Source organism: Spea bombifrons, chromosome 2, assembly GCF_027358695.1.
Source record: "Spea bombifrons isolate aSpeBom1 chromosome 2, aSpeBom1.2.pri, whole genome shotgun sequence".
Classification (NCBI taxonomy): domain Eukaryota; kingdom Metazoa; phylum Chordata; class Amphibia; order Anura; family Pelobatidae; genus Spea; species Spea bombifrons.
The window spans coordinates 107,386,130-107,408,276 of NC_071088.1; the positions used below are offsets into that span (position 1 = coordinate 107,386,130).

Below are 22,147 nucleotides of genomic sequence, written 5' to 3' on the forward strand. Positions count from 1 at the left end.
GTAAGGTGGTAGGGGTATCGTGTATTAAATTATCTAATATGTAAGAGTATTCATGACTAAAAGCCTGTTTTAAGGACCACCATCGACGTACACTTTTGCAACCACCAGGGAGTTACCAAGAGTGGTGAAAAGTTGGCATGAAAATAAAATAATCGGGGAAAGTCATTAGATCCACTGAAAAACAAAAGTGAAATTGTTTTGCGATTGAGGTTTTAGTATGGGGACAATGCGTAAACATACATACATACATATTTAAGGGATCATTACATATATTCTCTTTATAATGCATCTTGAAAGCATAGCCTACTGCCTCAAAAAAGCTCCTACAACATAAATGGGGGGGGGGGAAATACACTTATTTGCTGAGAAAGCTGCACTTCCAGAGTCCCCTCCATGTGATTCCCAATAGTCACCGGCAAGAAGAACTCCCATTGAATTCAATGGGAGGACCAAATGTCCATGTGCCGGGGAGATCTCATAAGATCTCATAAGTTGGTTCAGGACTGGAGCCGCGAGGAGGATGATATGTATTAAAAAGTATAGACAGGAGAGCTCTATGCATTTGTAGAAAAAAAAAATCTAACTGCAAGTATGTCTTAAGGAACATACAAAAGTATATTTTTCATTACATTTCAGGCATGTACTGTAGAATGGAATTTCAGATATAATATAGCATCACCTGCACGCTCTACAAAACTGTCCTACATTATGTTTGAAAACTACACTGTATGTCTTCAGAAAGAACACCAACCAATTCACAGGCAGAAAAAACCCTCCCTGGCGCATGCAGTAACACATCATACGTAATCCTCATGGCTGGGGGCTGCTGACAGCTTTGCTTGTAAAGTACAAGAAAGTGCACATCTTTACCTTGGTTTCTCCAGATCATCCTTGAAGGGGCCCAACCTGTCAGAGATCACCAGGAATATTCTTTAAAGCCAGCAGTGTTTTAAAATGGCTACGACAGATATGGGGAAGTGGTGTCTATGCCTGCGCTGTGTGAGTCACACACGAAACAGAGCTGCTTGCGAGGAAGGGAACGCCCAGGTTGCTTGGGACCCAATTATCCTGTTAGGTCAAACATGCAAATGTACAGGTAACACAACACACACACACTCAGTGCAGGACGGGGATAGGAACGCCCTGCCCCACCTTAACCACGCACAGAGCAAAGTGCACGTCAACCGAGAACACCGCGTAACATGACAGGACTGTCATTCGAGAATGGCCGCTCCATTAACAGTCTTAATCCCATCATAACAGGCAGCTGCTTAAAGGGACAGGCCAACCATTTGGGCCTTATTGGCTCACAGGGACTTTAATATGCATTGTTCTAATAGGGGGGAAATAGCACTTACCTGAGACAGAAGAGGCAGCCCTGCTGCAGCAACTGCCCTCCTCCTCCTCCAAAGTGCAATTATTTTTGCCACCGATTAGCGGTTTGAAGCAGCCTATGAGTGGTAGGAAAGAAGTCTCATTGAAACTGAGGGGAGCACTTTCCATACAAGGGCCGGGGTAGAGCTTTCCCTAAGTCCACACCGGAGCTGACTGGAGGCGCGTGTATCACATTCAGCTGAATACATCTTCTGCAATGCGTTTAGCTGATGGTGGGTAATGGTTTCGGAGGGTCACATGACAATTCATCACATAATGTGACATTTCATGCCCCACAATGTCTCAAGCAACAAAGAGATTGGGTGAAGCAGATGGACATTTAGGTGCCACAGTGGAAGTGCCTCTAAGATGAGGATATGAGCCATTTTTTCAGATCCCACATACACGTCACGTTGCGGAAATGTGCCGGACAGTAGCACGCAAAACGTATGCGTGTCACGGAATAAAATGGCTCATGTTGACGCCTTCCCACCCCAGGGCTACTACAGAGCATGGATAGCACAAGTCATGCCAAGACACTGGGTATATATGGCGCCATATCTTATACAGAATGGCCATTCTGTATAGGAGCTAAAAGACTAAACTCTCACAAAGCAGCAATAGCGGGTCATTTATAGAGTGCCAATGATGTTAGAAGGTGAACTAGGAGTCATTTTGTACTGCAAAATACAATTCACTAGCCTTTTGCTTTAGGGATTTTACATTGCAGTGACAGCACAAGTCAAACAGGTTGATGGGGAAACCTGCACACATTTCCAAACACACACACACCATGCGCACACACACACACTCACCTGAGTGGACGGATGTCTTCCATACAAGCAACTCTCGCATGCAATTGATACTAGCAGCATTGCCGTTTCTGAGCCCTCCTTCACACCACAAATACAGATTGAAGGATGAATGAAAGAACTAAGTCAGATCAGAATACATTGTTAAGCATAATAACAGGAGAAAACCAAAAACTCAGCCTAAGAAAAAATAAAATAAGTTTAACAGAATTACACAACATACCCTCACAACATACATTTCCTACACCAAGCATGTTCCCTCTGCACAAAGAAACCAACAACCCTAGATGTACGTTTCTGCCTCCCCGTGGCAGAGCAAGCACAGAGTACACAGCCAGACATCACACAATGGAGTCATTTATTACGTTACAGGCGGCAAGTACAGTGCTTTACATGTGCTATTCAGCAACATGTGAAAACGGCCAATGTGCTTTCATACATTCACAATTGTATCAAATATCTCGCCCTTTAGTAGAAAGTGCCAATGTAACAATATTAATAGGTTTTGTTGCACTAAAATGGTATAAGTTTCATTTTACATTTCACTTCCAAGCACATCATCACTTAAAGAGCACAGCCCAGGTGAAAGCAAATATATGTGTGTGTTAATGTGCATGAACATCCACTGGGGACGAGCCAAGAGTTTCCTCCCAGTGCCTTCCCCAGGATACAAAGCAAACCCTGACCCATGCTTAAATTAGAACCCTGGAAATCTGTCACACACACCGTCATCAGAACAGAGCTTGGGGTCAGAAACAATATATCTTTTTAAATACAAAACCGTATCTTCAATGAATCCTGTTAACATGTCAGAGATAGCTCGTAGAAAATCAGAGAAGAAAGTGTAAAATGATGCCTGGGTTCCAATTTAGAATTAAAGTTGAAAGAAATAGGGGTTTACCGGGGTACACATAAAAACTGTCTGGCAGCAAAATGGAGAAGAAGTTACAGGCGCGCAGGCAACTGCTTGCTGATAAAAAGAGCTTTATTTCCCCACCCAGGCAAACAAACTAGCGTGCAGTGCAGATAGCAGGGGCCGGGGGAGCTCCTATACGCTATTAAAGGGACAGCACCAAAAGCAGAAGCTACTGCCACCGAGTATACCGACAGAGAAGCATTGAAACAGCCCCAGGCAAAATGAATGCTGTAGTAGCAAGTGCTTCATATACATGTGGTTATTAATAAATACTAATAATTCAGGATTGTTCATCAGACATGTAACCAAAGACAAGCTCCAGGCCTGCTGGAAACCACAGGGAAAAAGAAGATGGGCAAGGAACGGAATAGAGAGAATAGATCATTTATGTGAAAGGAAGAATATGAAACATCAATAGGGAGAGATAATGAAATTATTATTTTTATTATTCACACAGAACTATCGATAACATAAAAGCAATGAGGCCGCTCTCCAAAAAGCTTAGCCGTGTATGAGATCAAGTGTAGCTCATTACAGAGGTTACTTACAAGGGATTATTATACAGGGTGATGTGCTGGCCTGTCTGCAGACTGTGAGAGAGAGAGTGTGTGTGTGTGTGTGCGCATGCGTGCGAGAGAGAGAGAGTGTGCGTGCGTGCGAGAGAGAGTGTGCGTGCGTGCGAGAGAGAGTGTGCGTGCGTGCGAGAGAGAGTGTGCGTGCGTGCGAGAGAGAGTGTGCGTGCGTGCGTGCGAGAGAGAGTGTGCGTGCGTGCGTGCGAGAGAGAGTGTGCGTGCGTGCGAGAGAGAGTGTGAGAGAGAGAGTGTGCGTGCGAGAGAGAGAGTGTGCGTGCGAGAGAGAGAGTGTGCGTGCGAGAGAGAGAGTGTGCGTGCGAGAGAGAGAGTGTGCGTGCGAGAGAGAGAGTGTGCGTGCGAGAGAGAGAGTGCGCGTGCGAGAGAGAGAGTGCGCGTGCGAGAGAGAGAGTGCGTGCGTGTGAGAGAGAAAGGAAAGGTTCTTTGAAATCTGAGGAATATGTTCATACATTCAAGAGCTGGGGTCCTAAAGAATTGCAAACCATCCCCACTCATGTTAAAATGACTGTGTGGTAAAAGGACATACAACGCGTGCTTATCTACGCAGGTCTCGTGATCAGGGACTACAACTCAAAAGTATTACAACAAAGAACAAACAATCGTGAGCCAGCTGGCACATAAACGCCCGGCATGCATTTGTCTCTTTCCCCATCCTTTTGAAGTTTTGTGGGGGATTTTTTTTGCATTTATGGGAAAAAAGTTGCCATTATATTATGTGTTGGAATGCACAGTTATAATTTACCTTTGGTGCTTCACCCACGGCAGCACCCCCAGCCGCATCATGGGATGTGATTCCATATGCCGGCACCCCATGTCTCGGATGTCAATGGGATTTTAACAGGCCCATTAAGCTTGGCCCGATTGCCCAAGACAGCGATCTGCCGTATTGTGTGCACCCCAGGCCCAGCCTATACGGTCCGTAGAGAAGCACACAATCTATATATCACGGTCACCTCTGACACTCAGAATGTGAATGTCAGAGCCTCGCCTCACACCGGCAGACATTCAGGGGAATGAAACGCTCCATTCTTAAGTCATTCTTTTGCCTTTGAAGATAGAAAGATAAAATATTTGTAGAACTCTCCTGAATTATTTAAACAGCCTCGATAGCAATACAGCAGCAGCACATCCGAATGATTCCACTAGAAGGGAAAAAGGCTCTTAAAGTTGTAGGTTTGGCTGGATTTGCAACAAAGATATTTTATGCAAATTAACATCACAGCCTTAATCTAATATACAGATTACAGAGCACAAAAACATTAATGTTAACAGTGACAATACCGAACCCCATCCAGAATGCTGCAAAACATATAGTCCAGGAGGTTTTTTTAATAACTTTTTTTAAATCATTTTAGTTGAAATAGTTGTACTTTGGGGTAAGCGTGAATACGGAGGAGCCATGTAGGCGGACATACATTGCAGCCAGCACAGTACGACTAAAGTTTATGGTAAAATACTAAACATGCTGGGAAACGTGTCTGTCCCCAAGTAATTTTGGCAAAAAGAAGGATCTGAAAGCTTTCTACTATCGGCAATTAGAAATACAGTCATATTATTTCTATTTCCTGTTCACATATGTGCATTTCAAAACATTTCGGTTACTGTAACAGGTAAACATTACAAAATATACAAAATATATCAATTATAATACCTCATCAGTGATTTATTTACAAACCAGTTTAAATTGTAATGCACAATACGTGGGACACTCACCAGTCGCCCCCTACAGGCTAGGACTAGAGAACATTTGTATTGTAGATGTGCAGAGAGTACCACACCCCTGATTGGCAGACATTTTTTGGATGGATAGTGAAGGGGTTAATGGCTTTCAGCACCAGGGGCTCAAATTGGTTACTAGACCGTAAAGAGGTGGAGACCTAAGGCGGCTCCTGGCACAACGGGAGGTCTACTGGATATTTAAATTTTAAGTAGATTAGTTCTATTTTAAGTAGAACCTACACATAACCATAGACCATTCGGTTTAAAAAGTGTCACTTCTAAAGTATTTGCCTACGTTCCCAGCATACACAGTGGCATCGAGTCCATCTAGTGCTCTACGTTATTTTGTTTCCAACTGGATGGCGGAATACATTGAAAGGATGCATATGTAGCCGGTGTAGGAATAGGCAAGAATGTTCAATAGGATCCCAGTAGTATAGCGAAGATGTAGAACATCCACTATGGCATTCATTCGTTCATTCCCTTATCCTCATGTAATTCATTGTGTAGTCGTTGCTTTATTGGTGCGGTGTGAGTGCAACTGCCCCTTGCTCTTAGGATTGTTTTTTTAACCCCTAATGGACCAGGCTGGTTTTTTATTTTTTGTACCCTTCGTGTTTTAACACTTTAGTGGTGCTCGTGTTTAGCTGTAGTTTTCTCCTCACCCATGTTTTTCCAGGACAAGAACGGCTTTCTTCAGATACTGTTTTTTGATCATATCTAATTTGCTATATAAAAAGAATATGAAAAATGTAATACAATAAAAAAAAAAAACACTCTTTTATTTGAAAAATCTTTTACACATCAAAAAAAACCCAACTAATGAAAAAACCTGCTAAATAGATTCCACTATTTGTCCTAAGTTTAAAACTACCCAATTTTTTTTTTTTTTTCTTTTTCTGCACAAAAGGGCAATAAGTTTTTGCTGTTTCAAAACCATTTTTTTCCCCAAATCTGGTCATTTTGCCCCATGTGCTATTTCGGGTATCTGAAGCTGGCCAATGCAATTTACCCCGTCAAACCATATATTTTTGAAGATTAGACACCCCAAGGTATTTCAAATGCTGGTATTTTAACCCTTTCCATGCACTAATTCTACCACCACCCTTTGTAAACTTTCTGCTAGTAATTTAATTTTGTGGGTTTTTTATCACATAAATTGTAATTCAGGTTTGGATGTACAACTCCTGGTATACATCATTTTCAACAAGACCCCAATATGTGTTCAGCACCATCTCCAGCCAACAGTGATACCCCCCATGCATGGGTTTGTTGGGTTGTTTGGGAGGTAAAATGCGCATTTGGAATAGGGCCAAATTTGAAGCCGGCTAATTCAACTTAGCCCATCAAACCATATATTCTTGAAAACTAGACACCCCAGGGTATTTCAAATGTCAGTATGCGAGCCCTTTCCATGTACTAAATTTTACCACCAGCCTTTGCCAAAATTGGTGGTGGTATTTTTGGTCCAGCATTTGGACAAAACACGTCAGGTGCAATTTGGGAGCGAGGACGATTTCCATCTTTAATGTGCGTATTCAGCATTCTGCTTCTGTAAAGATGGATTTTCTTTCTTGAATTTGGGTCCAGTCTCCAGTCATACTTGTATGCCTTTTAAGGTTCTACAATTTTCTTTAACTACTTATTTATTAATGTTGGGAAATGGGCAATAACATTTTAGGAGCCATGATTCTTGGGCCCTGAGGTAGGCATTGTATTTGTTATTTGTACACAAAACACAGATAGAAGTAATGAAGTATGGGGGCACTAGGGCACATTTAGCAATCATCAGATGATTTTGTATTCAGCGTAGAGACTTGTGAAAAGGTTTTTTTTTTTGCATGATCCCCTAACAACAGGTTACTGATTTCACCTGTAGCAAAGGTGCTAAAGTCCCGACAATAAAAAAAAAAGCCCTGCATGCTGCATACACAAGCTACACTAAAGAAAATATTTGGATTGGATACATAGTGTATCTAATCAAATATGATAGTGTGTTATTTTATAAATCCCCTGAATAAAATGTGTTTAATACCAGTGCGATACCTTGTATCTATTCTCACTCTGTAAATAGACAAGTCAATTAGGCATAAAGCCAGCATAGATATTTTATTTTCTCCCCTGCATCAAGGTTGATCAGTGCTGGATTAAAACAAAAACAATACACTACAGCACTTCAAACTCACAGATAGGAAATACTAATACTAGGAAAACTAACTTTCAGAAAACTGCTATATTTTTGAAGGGCATTAACTTGTGATATGATATGAAGGATAATTGTCCGAGGCGGTGGGCAAGTCATCAGTGGATATGGATTGCACGATGAATTGGGGGCACAATTAGTAACCCTCAGATTGAAAGCAGCGATTCAGAGGAAATCCACAAGTTTCTTAAAGCACTGCCGGGTTCTTAAGCAGTTTATTTAGGTCTGTGGCTCAACTAATCTGAGTTATGCTTCTGCTGCATTTTCCTGACCCCTGCAGCTCGCCATAGACTTGGCACCAAGACTGTCTGCCAGGAGAGCCTGTACAGTAGTCAATGCAAGTCTGCACAGTAAATGCTTTCGCTGCTAATTATGCGTGTAATATACCGTATGTATCTCCACGTATATACATCCGTATGCTCCCATGTTCTTTTTGACTGGTGACTTTTCATGTAGTATTTGGCATAAGCACAGAAGCTCAATACAAAATTAACCTCAAAACTTCCTAAACAGCAATGTAAAAAGCAATTTTAGGTGGCACCCTTACATATCACCCAAGGGTGTATCAAAACAAATGCTACACTAGATTTATGGTAGAAGCCCCTCCAAGCTTCTCATACACACACGCTTACATTCTTACAAAGTCCTAAGGACCAAAATACCCCAGCACTGGAGCTAACTGGTGGCAAGACTGCTGGGTGCAAGGAGATGTGTTCAGCTAAGCACACCTCTACATTGTAAGCTCATCTGAGCAGGGCTCTCCTTACCTCTTGTTTCTGGACGTTATATACTACTTGTAGTGTCTGGTACATTGTACAGCACTGCAGAATATGATGGTGCTATACAAAACAAGAATAATATCTCCTTCATGGAAAATAGCTGGGGTGGCTAAAGGGGCAAATGCATTTGGGGGAATTCTGCAGAATCCCTCCAGCCATGCAAAATGCTCATGTTTCAGGGTTAACAAGGCATCTAGCATGAAGAAGGGGAAACTTAGTTTTTTTTGGTAGGCAAGATCATGCCGTAAACGTTATCTGGAAACCTGGCCTCTCCATAAAAGTTAGTCGAACATAAAAAGCATCCAAGCAGAGCATCTTTAAAAGGATACCAGATGTCCTATCCTGGGTGCCATAAAACCTTACATGATATCGGAAATACGGTTACGTTTCCACCATAGAATCATAACATGAAGTGTATGGTTACAGTGTGACCTCTGGAATGACAGGAAACAAAACTGGTGAGGGTTTAGCAGGGCCTAAGAAATAACAATGGACCATCCTGATAGAAGCATAGGGGGAGTTTGGTATCTGTACATTTGTAATAACACGGGGTATACAATTACCCCAGAATCATTGACGTACCATAATAACAAAACAGGACGTATTAAAATATCAGGCAGGAGTTATAGGACCAGACTGATTAACAGTGTCGTGAAGTGCCTCGGCTACTCTGGCACTCTGTGTTGTTTGTTATCCCCCCTTTAACACCTTCATGCCCTCTTCCCTGCTTGACGTCACAGGGTTGGCAGGCAGGTGTCGGGTCCTTCTGCTGCTGGGGCCAACACGACAGCCCCATGCATTATGCAAGGAGCACACAACAAAAAGACAACACAGCTATCATATGCTATAAAGTAGATTTGGTAGTTGAAGTGTCTTCCGTTTCTAATGTCTAATTAATGAAAAGACCAACAGCTCACAAGTTTCTGGTTGTGACTGGGTTAATTTGGGTGTAAATTGCTGAAAATGGAGGAGGGCCCTAACTAGACTTGCACTTCATTTGATGTCTAGCCTCCAGTATGAATGCATGGTACGGCCTGCCTCTGCTCAACATGCTGTTGCCCTCATGACCCTTGCACTTTCATCTCACAATAGTATGTTTTATCTCTTCACACTGGAAGATTTGTTCTAGCAATTTTTTGGTCATTTGAGTTGGTTGGTTGGTGTATTTGTTTAAAAAGCTACAAACTTTACCATGCGCGTGCAGCAGTCTTGGAAATTACTATTTTTAGCATTTAAGATTGCCAGCTCTGAACGGGGACTCTGAAGCTGAAGTATATTTCAGGTATGCCAGTTGGGAAAGGACCTTATGCTATTAGAGACATCATTATACAAATAACTCATATCAAGAACAAACGGGGGATATTTCAAAAATATACTAACAAACCACACAGACCTAATCTGACTTCTGCAGGACTGTGCCTTACCTTATTATCCAGGTCCCAAGGAAACCAGGGGTTTTCTGAAATGGGCCTAGAGTTTGTGAGAGAATTGCTATTCTTATTGAAGTATTAAACCTTGCCTGGGGTAGATTTGCAAAGCAGGGCATTACATGTTATAACTTCCAGCTTTTCAAGCAATGACACAGAAACATTTTTGCCTTATATCTATTTATTGATCAGATTAACATCTGAATAAAATGCTATTAGACCATAAACCCTTTCACCAGATGGAAGGCAGGGTGGTCGGTGGAACCGGATAGCAAATGAGAAACCATTGAAATAAGTCTTTCAATTGCTTTGAAGTAGGGGTGGCATCTGATATTGGCTGCCGCCCTGTGCCGAGCAGATGGATTTTTAGACAGAAATTGTGTTAATATGTCTTGTTCGTCTGTGCTCAGCCAGGATGGGAGATTCGGCTTATTATACACGACTGCTTTGTCTAGCACATGAATATCATCACCGTTATGAAATGGGTGTTCTCCAACAATCATTTCGTATAATATAACACCAAAAGCCCACCAGTCGATAGCAGAGTCATAACCTCCTCCCAGGATCATCTCGGGAGCCATATATCCCTCTGTCCCAGCACGTCCAGTTATTTTCTTGTTCCCAAACATGCCTATGACAGAAAGTCCAAAATCTGCTATTTTGACACGGCCGCCACTGTCCAGAAGGATATTTTCAAGTTTAAGGTCCCGATGCACAATGCCATGACGATGGAGATATTGTAGTCCGCAGGCAATCTCTGCTGCTGTCAAGGATGCAACGTGGCTGTCAAGAGTCCCATTCTCTTCAAGGAAGGTCAGCAAAGTCCCTCCGCAGAAGTAATCCATAATGTAGACGAGATGGTTACGCGTCTCAAAGAAGAAATGACCGCGGACAAGAAAAGGGCTTCCTGCTGCGATTTGCAGTACTTTGCTTTCAATTAGAAAAGCTTCTTTGTCCTGTTCTTCAAGGTGTCTCTTCTTTACCATTTTAACAGCCCATTTCTGTTTGCTAACGTCTGCTGCCAACAGGACCTTTCCATAGCCTCCAGTTCCAAGTTTCTGAAGGAATTGTAGTCTCGCAAGGGAAGTTGGTGCCTCCGCTTTAACCCTAGGATAGACAGCTTGGGCCGTTTCGCTATTCTGAAACGATAAACCAGCTTCCTCGGCATCTCTCTTCCCCACTGAGACCTTTTTCATCTTCTCACATGCCTCTTCTTTCTTCTCGGTTTTCTTAAACTTGCTGTTACGGGGTTTGCTACCCTTTTGAGACACAGTGTTCTTCCTTTTTTTCTTGCCGTTTTGCTGATCAAGTCCAGATACTGGTCTCTTCTTGCCCTTTGATGTTCTAGAGTAGGCAAAACCCTTGTTCAGCTTTAGTACAACGTGCCCGTTAGGAAGTTCAAAACAGGGTGGGAAAGGCATGGGTTCCTTTCTCTCCGTTGTCTGCACAGGAATGTCACTCTTGCTCTCACTTTTCTCCTTAGAAATTTTGGTTATCCATGAATTGCATAGTAGTGTACGCTGTTTCTGGGGCCGGCTCTTTTTAATCCCTGAGTTTTCCCCTTTAGTCCGCATGCTGGCCTACCGTACTGTTACAGTTGACACAATATGGCTGGGCTCAGTGCTTATCGCAGCATCCAAAGAATAAATCACCAGGCGTGCGAGAAATTCATATAGTCTCATCTTGACTGACTAGCCCTAGGGCAACGTGTCTGGGGACGATAGGTGATCGCCCTATTGAGCAATTAAGCTCTTCAGTGTAAAACTTACTTTATGGACTGGTTGATGACATTGTAACCCTTGTAACCATATCATTTACATTGTGGAGATCTGTTGCAAACCAGCACAACCTCCAGCATGCAGCGCCTGTGCCTCTCGTTCTCAAGCAGCAGCACTGGGGTACAGCATCTTGAGGTATGTGCTTTAACGGCATAAAAAATATAATATATATCTCCACGGTTCTTCCTCCAAATAGAATGTAAATCATGTACATGGAAAACAAAAGAAGCCATACATAGCGCAACTTGTAGCCAGAAAAGATAAATAAATCCAAATATATAAAAATAAAATAAACGCCAAAGGACAACCCCTCTTAAAAAGGAGTAATACAGATTTAATAAGTAGTAGAGGACAAACAGCAATGAGCTATCAAATTCTTCAATATCGATAAACGTAAAGTGGTTGTGCTTACGAGAGCAGATGCACGCACCTGATGAAGCGGATACAATTGGCGAAACGCGTAATGCTGCACTTGTTTGGATCCTTAGAGATTCCGTCTGGGTGAACACGTCAGATACGAGAACCCGGAAACTACACGGCGTCCTTCTATGAGGAGAGAAACGCCAAACGAGTATCGGAACAGTTTTCTTCTCTGCCGCTTTGCACACTAGTTTTTTCGTTGAGGAGAGACGGATGAAAGATGACCGGAACAGTCTCTTACATTGCCGGTTCGGTAAAGCTTTTCCTGATACGCATACATTGCGTCTGCTCTCGTATTGAAGAATTCAATAGCTCATTGCTATTTTTTTTAATACCATTTTTTTACTATGGTGTTTGTAACACGTTTTTTATTTAATCACTTGCAGCTCACTAGACTCTCACTTGTGGTTTTTGTGTTTTATTTAAAGGGGGACTGCCCTGAGTATTCGGTTTGAATAGCCTGGATCGTCCTGTCTGGAATAAGGCATATCAGGGGGCAGAGTGGCAAGCTGGCAAATAAATGGAAATAAAAACAAAAATAGGAATTTTACTCACCGTAAATTCTCTTTTCCTTAATATAGTGGCAGTACACATGGGTGTTGCTCTTCCTTAGGGACAAGGATCTGAAATACAAAGTTAAAACCCTCCCCTTCCTTAACTCCTCCTCTTCCTTACCCATAAGACCACACCGGGCCAAACACAGCCAGTAAGTACCAAGAATACCAACATGCTTGAAAAATATCTTTAATGGTAGACAACATGAGGGAGGGAAACCTGTACTGCCACTATATTAAGGAAAAGAGAATTTACGGTGAGTAAAATTCCTATTTTTCCTGGCATATAGTGGCAGTACACATGGGATATAGCAAGATAACCAAATGGGCGGGGAATACTTAAGAGGCCAATGACTGGTGCATTCTGCGCCAGAAAAAATACCACAGAGGAGGAGAAGATGTCTAGTAAGTAATGCTGGACAAATGTATCGAAGGAACACCGGGAAGCTGCCTTACACATATATATTGAGGAGATGAGGTCGACTTCTCAAACCTAGACCCCGACATAGCTCTAGTGGAGCGAGTCAAAATATGGGACAAGATGACTTGCCTGCTGCTTGAGTGAGCTAGTCAAAAGGTCACTGTAAGCTACCTCAAGATGGCTAGCATAATCTGAATATCTACTAAAAAAGGACAAACGATTGATCCGTATAGCGGAAAGCAGTGGTGCGATCTGTAGAAATGTCCAGAGCTCTTTGGACATCCCAATGTGCCATTGACTTCTGCGGAAATACCTGACCCTGATGGAAAAAATGGTGACCATAGCAGCTGAAGACAGAGCAGAAGTTACCCAGTTGTCCTGCTGAAGTAAGAGTGACAAAAAACTTCTTCCAGCGGTTCGAAGGGTACAGAATAGAGAGCTAGAAAAACAAGGTCAAAAACCCAGGAAGGAAAAAAATGAGACTGTCTGGAGGTTGACGAACAGTTGCCGCTTAAAGAAATGCCTGATCAGAACATACAAGGCTAAAACCGAAAGGAGAAAAAAATACTGAGTGAGGATACTAGCCCTTTTGAGGTCGACACATTAAGACCTGCTAAGAATCTGTCTTGCAAAAAACAGGACGGCCCTGCATAACCAGGAGAGGAATTCCTCCAACTCTGAAAACCTCCGAATAAGGAGGACCTCTGCATTGTCATGGGAAAGTCCATTACTTCTAAGGATAACCCTCGCCAAAGCTAGGCCATCAAAATGACCATCTGAAGGAATTTTGTTCTCCACCAGCTGGGACAAAAAAATGGCAGCTCCTAAACTCAAGGCCATTTTGTTTAGCTCTAAGAACTAAGTCTGTATTGGCCAATATGGGATAGATGTTAAGACCCTGGCCTAGTCTGTTCGAATCTTGAGGAGGACACGTGGGATCATAGCCAACGGAGGAAAAATGTAAGCCACCCTGAATCTCCATATCACTGGCATAATGTGCAACACCAGAAGGTTGACCCCTGAATACAGAGAGGCTAAAACCCAGAAGATTGCTGTTGTCTCTGGTTGCCACAATGTTGAAACCTGGAAGACCAAACTAGAACCAGGATGGAGAAGATTCTTTGTCTAGGGAATAAATCCGATCTGCTAATGTAGTCTGCAATACAATTGTCCCTTCCCCTGAAACGCGTGGCTGACAAATCTTGTGGTTTTGTTGAGCCCATGCCATGACTTCTTCCGAGAAGGCCTGAAGTTTTGGAATCCGGGTGTCGCCGTCTGTTGATATACGATACTGTGGTAACGTAGTCGGCTTGGATTCTTACAGCCTTCCCTTTAACCAAGGACTGAACCACTCGAGGGCTGGGTAAGATTGTTAGTGACCGCTTGCCCTGCCTGAAGAGGTAACAAAAATGCGCTCCCCAGCCTGTTTAAGGCATCTGTGGTCAGAGTGATCCACTGATATTGATGAAAGCAAAGACCCTTGCTGAGACGATCTGCCCTCCCCCACCAGTTTAATTGGGCTTGGACACCGAAGTCGAGGTCCAGATTTTCTTATTTCTGGGACAAATGCCCAAAGATGTCCCCTAGAAGTGGCCTATATGTGCTGAGGCAAGGCAACAGAGTCTCTCTAAATCAGTGGCAAGTTGGGCGATGTCTATTCCTAGCATGGGGGGTTAATTGCTGGAAGTCAGCCGGTGAATCCAATTAATCTGCACTGAGACATTTAAAGGGTGGCCGTTAGAGGCATAAATTGTCTGAAAACAGGGAGAGAGGCAGTAAAGCCAGAGTTCCAAAGACTTAAGGAGAAGTTACGGTCCAAAGAAACGTGTGTTTTGCTGTAACTACTTATGACTGGAACTGGATTAGCTGGCCAGTTAGTATAGGTAGTCTCCAAGATGGAGTAGGATTTGTTTCTTTGTTTTTTTTTTTTTTTTATTTACACTGTGAGGCGCAATACTGTGGACCTCAAAGAAAGCTACAATAAACCACATTTTGCTTTTATTCTGTTAGTGTTGGGAGTTTGATTGTAACTGGGCCACAGTGCCTTGGAGCAGCTTACTGCAGGGATACAAGTCGTCAGAATGCCCAAGATGCTCATAGCTTTTCTAAAGGGCCAGGTATGATTTTGTTGCAAAGCTGACACAACCCTTCTTACTTTTCTGATCTTTGATCTGGAATAAAGAGCCATAAGGAGGAGGAGACCACTATCAGCTGCAAGAACTGCATACTTAGAAAAAAATAAGGTTGGACTTTTATGATCAAAACATATCTGTATGAACCATTGCAGCCGACCACCAATTCCATCAGAATTAGCCTAGGCTCTTAGGATGTTACTGAAACCTTTTGTCCTGGCTTTGTCTACAAAATTATGCTCCTAATAAAAACGTTGAAAAGGCCTGGTGTTTAATCCGGGCACCTCCTGTTCCATCTGGTCTTCTTATCCTGTGCTCTGCCAATGGGGAAACAATGCCATCTTAATGAGAACGAAGGCCGGAGCTGAAATGGATTCGATGAGCCGGTCGTCCAGGGATGGGATGACCCTGATACCTTATTCTCTGAAAGTTGAGAGACTCAAACTGGAAATGGAGAATTCTCGGCCCATTCTTTATAGAGAGCCTGAGGAATTTACTGGATGCAACTGCAATAGGCACATGCACATGAGCATCCTTCAGGTCCATGGTCACCATGAAATCAACTTGTTCGTGACCAGGAACAGCCTGGAGTAAACATTCTGAAAATTCTGCATGTTTTGGAGTCATTCTTATAGAAGGGTTGCACCTGAGACAAAGTTTTAGACATCCCACGTCTGCAGGTTTAAGACAGCTGAACTGGACAGCTTCTCTGGCAACTCTTTAACATTCACTAACTGGCTTGAGAAACAAGACGATATCAGTGATGATGTGAGTGATACTGTTTCACAAGAATGTGGCTTGTGTTGGCCATTTAAAGGCAAATCGTCCGCACTTTGTTCCATACTTAGTGACAATGCATTTATTGCTTAAAATTATTTCCGTCTGCAATGATCCTCAGGATCCAATTGTCTAACCAGCTTATGCCTTACAAAATGTTAAAACAAACAAGGCCGACATAGATGCTGTCCTGGCCACTGATTCTTTTGGCAGACACGACAATTATAAAAGGCTCAATTTCCTAAATTGGCTAGATACTTCTGTATCCGGTTCCCTCGACAGGAAGTACTCCCATCCAAGTGCTAACCAAGCCCAACCCTGCTTGGCTTCTGAGATCAGACGAGATCAAGTGCATACAGGGTGGTATGGCCGTAGGCCTAATGCCTGTTACCAGATGCCTAGAGCTCTAGCCACTGAAGCGCTAGACAATGCTACTTGCACTGGAATGCTGAGGATTGGAACATACTTAGGCAACTCTTAGGCAACATGCAAAATCCTTTGGATGCTTCTCACAGATTACCTCTTGTAATCACCTGGAGAGATCTTATAAAATTTCCAAAGCTCTTGTGGAGGAAGGGTAATTATGTCCTCCTCTGACTCCTCACAAGATGAGTCTGAATTAATAGATTTTTAACACCTGGTATTCCCCGGTGGAAATTAACCAGGCCTAAAACTGTTAAGCTACCGAGATTATGGCCATAGGACAACAGATTCAGGAACCAACGTGAATGAGACTATCAAACTTGGGTTCCAAAGCAAAAACAGACGCAGTCTTGAATGGTTATGTGCAAGGTTGTCTAGAAGCCAACGCCCAAAAACTGCATGTCCTGAGCAATTAAGCTGAGCAAGGATTGCCTAACTCCTTTATTCAGCCGTCCAGCAAGGGGGTGCACAAAACATATTTGGACTTAAAAGGAGCCTTAATCTTTTAGAAAAAACAATGTTACAGGGCAGAGGCTTTTTTAAGATTAAGATAAATTAATCATACCTTAAAAAGGCCTCAATCCGTGTGGGGGGGTTGGTGCCACGGATATCCAGTACCGACAAGCCCCACTGCTGTCAGACTGGACTGCACAGCTTAAATTTTGTGCCCTGAAGATCGGATCCGCGCATGCTCTGTAACACGATCAGATCTTCGGCGGAAAGCAACGCCTCCTGGGTGTGCGTTCCACCGCTGTGCTACTGCTCCTTCCCTTGCCGGCCTGAAGAGAGAATTCTTATTCTGTTCCATAACATCCGCCGATGCGGATGCGGATGTTCCTACCTCACTCTGCTCACCACCCGGGGAGCAATTGGAGGAGGGATCCCCCTGGACACAACCCGTGTGCCCCACCGAACTACATGTCCGTCCCTGACAAGGGACAAGGAAGAACTGGCTGTGTTTGGCCCGGTGTGGTCTTATGGGTAAGGAAGAGGAGGAGTTAAGGAAGGGGAGGGTTTTAACTTTGTATTTCAGATCCTTGTCCCTAAGGAAGAGCAACACCCATGTGTACTGCCACTATATGCCAGGAAAAAATGCATTTTTCTCAATCAGTTTTTATTAAATATGAAAACAATAGTTTATATGTGAATATTTACTAGTAAAACTTTTTTTTCCTATAGGGTAGTCTTATATTCAGGCTTTTTCTAAATTAATATTTAAATTTTGGGGGGTCATCTTATAACTGAGATGTAACGCAAGATGTTTTTATGGTTTTGCACATGCTTACAGAAAGTAGATGTTTTCATAGGTTCTTCTGGCTTAATTGAAAGCAAGAAATGATGTTTTAGAATCCTGTAATAGGGTACCACAGTATATACTGCAGGTGGGTTTATAAATGGTGGTAACTTAATTGAAAATATATATACACTGTCCTGTTGAGAGAGACAGGAGGATCCAGGTCCCCTGCATCGCTGCAGGGGATCTGGATTTTAGTCTCATAGTCAGACCTAGTTTAAGGTCACAGGAGATAGTGGTTGCGCATAGAGGAGAAGAAAGTCACAATAATATAATATGTGGCTGGCACCGTGTGGTAAGGAGTTAAGGAATGGATACTCACATTTTTTGGGGACTTAAGCAATTAGTCCCACAAAACTTGCATGGGCGATACAATCCTCGCCTGGGGATATCTTTAGCAGCAGTCCTGTGTAGTTCTTTTTTTTTTTGGTTCTCAGGATAAGGTGCACATAAAAAGTTAAACAGAAATAGGCATAGTGCTTTCTGTATAATAAAATGAATAAAACAAATAAAAACAGTTCACTATACACTCACAATATGGTGAGCAATAAATGGATTGCTCACACCTTCTGGCGTAGGTGATATGATCCCCACCGAGGATATAAACTTGCGTGTTTAAAACAATAAAAGGATACCAGGAGCAGAAAAGAATATTTTTTAAAAAAAACTTATTTATTTTCAGCTTTCTGGTTAAAAACTAGTTTAAGGTCTGATTATAAGACGACCCTGATTATAAGACGAGGGGTATTTTTCAGAGCATTTGCTCTGGAAAAAACCTCGTCTTATAATCGAGCAAATACAGTATATATATATGATTGTGACTTTTTGCTCTTTGGAACTGTAATACCCTCATACCAAATGAATAATGCGAGCCACAAGAAAAGAAGGCTATCAAAGAGAGAAAGGACAGAGAGACATGAAAGCCGGACCCTTGTTATCTTATGAATCTGTTTGCCTGGTACTTTGTTTATTCTACCCTATTATTGCTACATTTTAGAATATGTGAAAGGTAGCCAAGCTATGAACACTGTGGGCATAGGGTGGGAATGAACAAATGCTGACTGTGCGCTCTGCATTCCCTATAGGTGATGTCATCAACTGGTACAGCGTGTTTAGACAACATCTGGATGTTTAGCTTGCATACGGCTAATGGAATGGAAACTTGCTGCAACTGAAACATATAAAACAATGGGACATTGCCTATAGGGTTAATATTGGGAGATATAGTAGTTTTAATACCCACAAAATGAACGTGTGCATATAAATAAAAAATTTAAAAAAAGTTTGTCCAAAAACCTTGCAAGCAGGGCCCTTTTTACCTAATGTAGCGGCTCGTCTTCATAGTCTTTGAATGTATGTATTGTAAGAAGAGCTTCATAATCGCTTTATAAATGAAAGAATACAAAAAACCCACTGAATGGGGGCTCCTATTCATCTTTTGACATGTTTGTTGTTTACTGACTGTCAACACTGAGCTGACGCAGCCCACATATAATCTACAACATATATGACAAAGAAAAAAAAAAGACAAATAGGCAGCCATCTCCCGGACCCCCGCAACGCTCATCTTTCTCTGGAAACATAGTAGTTAAGTAAAACTTATCTCTCTTAACAGGGTCAAAAGGACATATTAATTCATAAAGTGAAAGGAAAGTAGCATTCTAGAGGTCACACATTAATGAAAAACATATTTACCGATATAAAATCATTCCAGTACATTTTAGCTTCTCTTAAAAATATATGATAAATATGATAAATATGCATGAAATTATCTATTTGAAGAACTGAACTGCAACATCAATGATATATCAAAAATATTGGATGGCTGCTGTGGCTAGTCCGTATAAAAAGCCTGGGCATCATGGGATTTGTAGTCCCACCCCTTGGATTGCACAATACAGAGCAGCGAGCATGGAATTACAAAACATGTATTCCTCACCCCACCCCATAAAAATGAGCAGCAGTGTAAATAAGTGAGTAATAGGAAACGGAGTGATCTCAGACCACCTATGCAAATAATCCACCGGGAAAGTCTACACGTAATGCTTGTCCTCTAAACATCCTAATTACATGCAGTGTGTAAAATCACTTTAATAGGGAAATGTGCTAGCTGCAAATAAGTAACGCAGCGACACGCTGGACTGCGCAGGATTGACAGCGCACATATTACTTATTTCATCCAATCTGCTAAACCGACGAGCGGCCCTGGTACAGAGCCAGGTGTCGTTCTGGAAACCCATCATCTTATGTTGGCGGTCACATTATACGTTTCAAATGTTAACGTCTGACTGTTTTTACACATCTTCACATACCAAAAGTAAAAAAAAAATAACATGGAACATTCCAGATTTTTAACATCAGACTTTTGTGAATGGACTGCCTTTGACGTGACAGATTGCGGATGAATTATTTACAGTTGTCAGTAAAGGATCTATCGGAGAGTCTATGTGAGTATATACTGCCCCAAACACATTTTCCTGCAGGAAAGCCTGGTGAACTTGCAAAAAAAAGCTTGATATAAGAAAAAACTCAAGCGTTATTACGCGATCAGAAATAGCCACAATGAGCATGTTTTCCATTCATTTCACTAGATAAATTCGATGTTTCATATGTCTTTCACGAGCAGCCAGAGGCAATGGTGCAATAGCTGGGAATTCAAAGGCAGCCAATCAATAGCTGCCATGTCTATTGAGCCCCACGCCGGGGTTTCTCCCACAGTCACATGATCCACTTTCCTAGGGAACACGACGTGGGGGCAGCGATGTTCACTTTCCAGGGAAATCCCAGACTGGGAGGATCCCACCGAAGCCAGTCATGTGAAAACCTATGACTGGGTATGATTTAGGAGAAGTGCAGGACACGGTGTCATGAGAAAGCACTCAGCAGTGCGACATCCCAAGTGTACGCAGCCATATCAATGCCGGGACATTGTGCGCTCACATATACACGAGTCCCCGTTACATGCTACTTCAATCACCGTGGGAACTTTACATGATAATTCTACAAACAAATGCTTTGATCATTTGACATAATCAACCAAGTTACACAAAAAGTATTAGTAACTATTTTGTTCATCGGCCGTACCTACACCAGCATTACAGCTACAACACAAAGCCAAGAAAATCAAGAAAGCAGGAAAATGTTAAAACTAGAGGGTCTGATGGTTCGGTGAAACACGAGGAGGTTTTTACTTTACTAAGAGGGTGGTAGATAAGTGGAACGGCCTCTCAGCAGAAGTGGCAGGGGGATAATACATTCAACAAATTTAAACACGCAAGAGATAGGCATGACACTATCCCGTAAAGACAAGACCAAGGATTGATTAGGATGCAAGTCTTTACATTGTGTCTTTTTAAAAAACGTATAATATAACACTTTTATATTTATATATTCTAAGCTCGTTTGAGCAGGGCCCTCCTCACCTGTTGTCTCTGTAAGTCAAATTGTTGTTACATTCTACTTGTTGCATCCTGTCCACCCATTGTACAGCGCTACGGAATTTGATGGCACTATATAAAACAATAAATACTACTACTACTACTACTAATAATAATAATAATATAGTTCCTGTGATTTCATTGGTTTTGTGTTTCTTATTTTTTTGGTCTATTTAAGAACATTATTCTTCATGGATCAACCCCCACAATAGCCTTGAGTGAGCAAAATGTTTTGCATCCTGCGGTCAGTACTGTAGATTGCAGCTAAAGCAACACACGGTTTATTTAACAAATGCCAAACATATATGACAATAGTAAGATTATTATACCAATGATATCACGCATTATGGACTGTATATGTAGAACAGCCCGTCAAGCCTTCTACAAAACATCTATTGTTTGCATGGATGTACAGAGAGCTCAATACAAACAAACAAACAGTAACACAAGCGATCCTTAGCGCTCTCCCATACCAATATATCCCTGGCTCAATTGACAACATTTTTACTTTGCATTGTTTTCGCAAAGCCACCAAGAAAACGGCTGTGTCGTTTTGGGGGTAGAAGTCGATAAAAACGCACAACTCTGTTTACTATAACAATTGAGAAGATGGCCTTATTCCGCACACGCCAGAATTCCCCCGGCTTCGGTATATGTGTGTAACCCCCACTGCCAGAGATGTTTGCAACACAGTTAACCCATTGAGTGCCAGTGCATCTCTTGTGCTGAAACATCTGGAAACTGATGAACAAAAGACATTAAAAACATGCCTCTGACTTATTAACAGAATAACATGACTCAAGTTGTTATATGAAGGGTTTTTTTTATATATAAAATACATATAAGAAAAAAGGCGAATTCCCATACCGGGAGTCGAACCCGGGCCGCCTGGGTGAAAACCAGGAATCCTAACCGCTAGACCATATGGGAAATCCTTGCGAGCTGTTTTCAGCCACTGAACACAGCTCTACCTTATGTGAACGACGTAGAACCAACGTCACTCGTGACTGTTACCCGCCAGAGAATGCTCTCTGACAGGGAGTGCGTCACGTGACCTCACCCCGTACCCGTTTGTGTATATACAAAGAATG

At 42.2% G+C, this 22,147-nt stretch overlaps 1 protein-coding gene and 1 non-coding gene across 3 annotated transcripts in view; both read right to left on the minus strand.

Moving 5' to 3' along the window:
• Positions 1-22,147, minus strand: part of ELF1 (E74 like ETS transcription factor 1) — a 69,048-nt gene that overhangs the window by 46,518 nt on the left and 383 nt on the right. The window contains exon 1 of one of the 2 annotated variants that reach the window (XM_053455462.1): positions 871-1,040. The exons of the other annotated variant lie outside the window; for it this stretch is intronic. The gene's annotated coding sequence lies outside the window, so the exon portion shown is untranslated. Of the gene's footprint in view, positions 1-870; positions 1,041-22,147 lie in introns of those variants that run through there. 2 annotated transcript variants of the gene reach the window in all.
• Positions 21,915-21,986, minus strand: TRNAE-UUC (transfer RNA glutamic acid (anticodon UUC)). The gene has a single exon. It is a non-coding gene; the product is annotated as a tRNA-Glu (tRNA).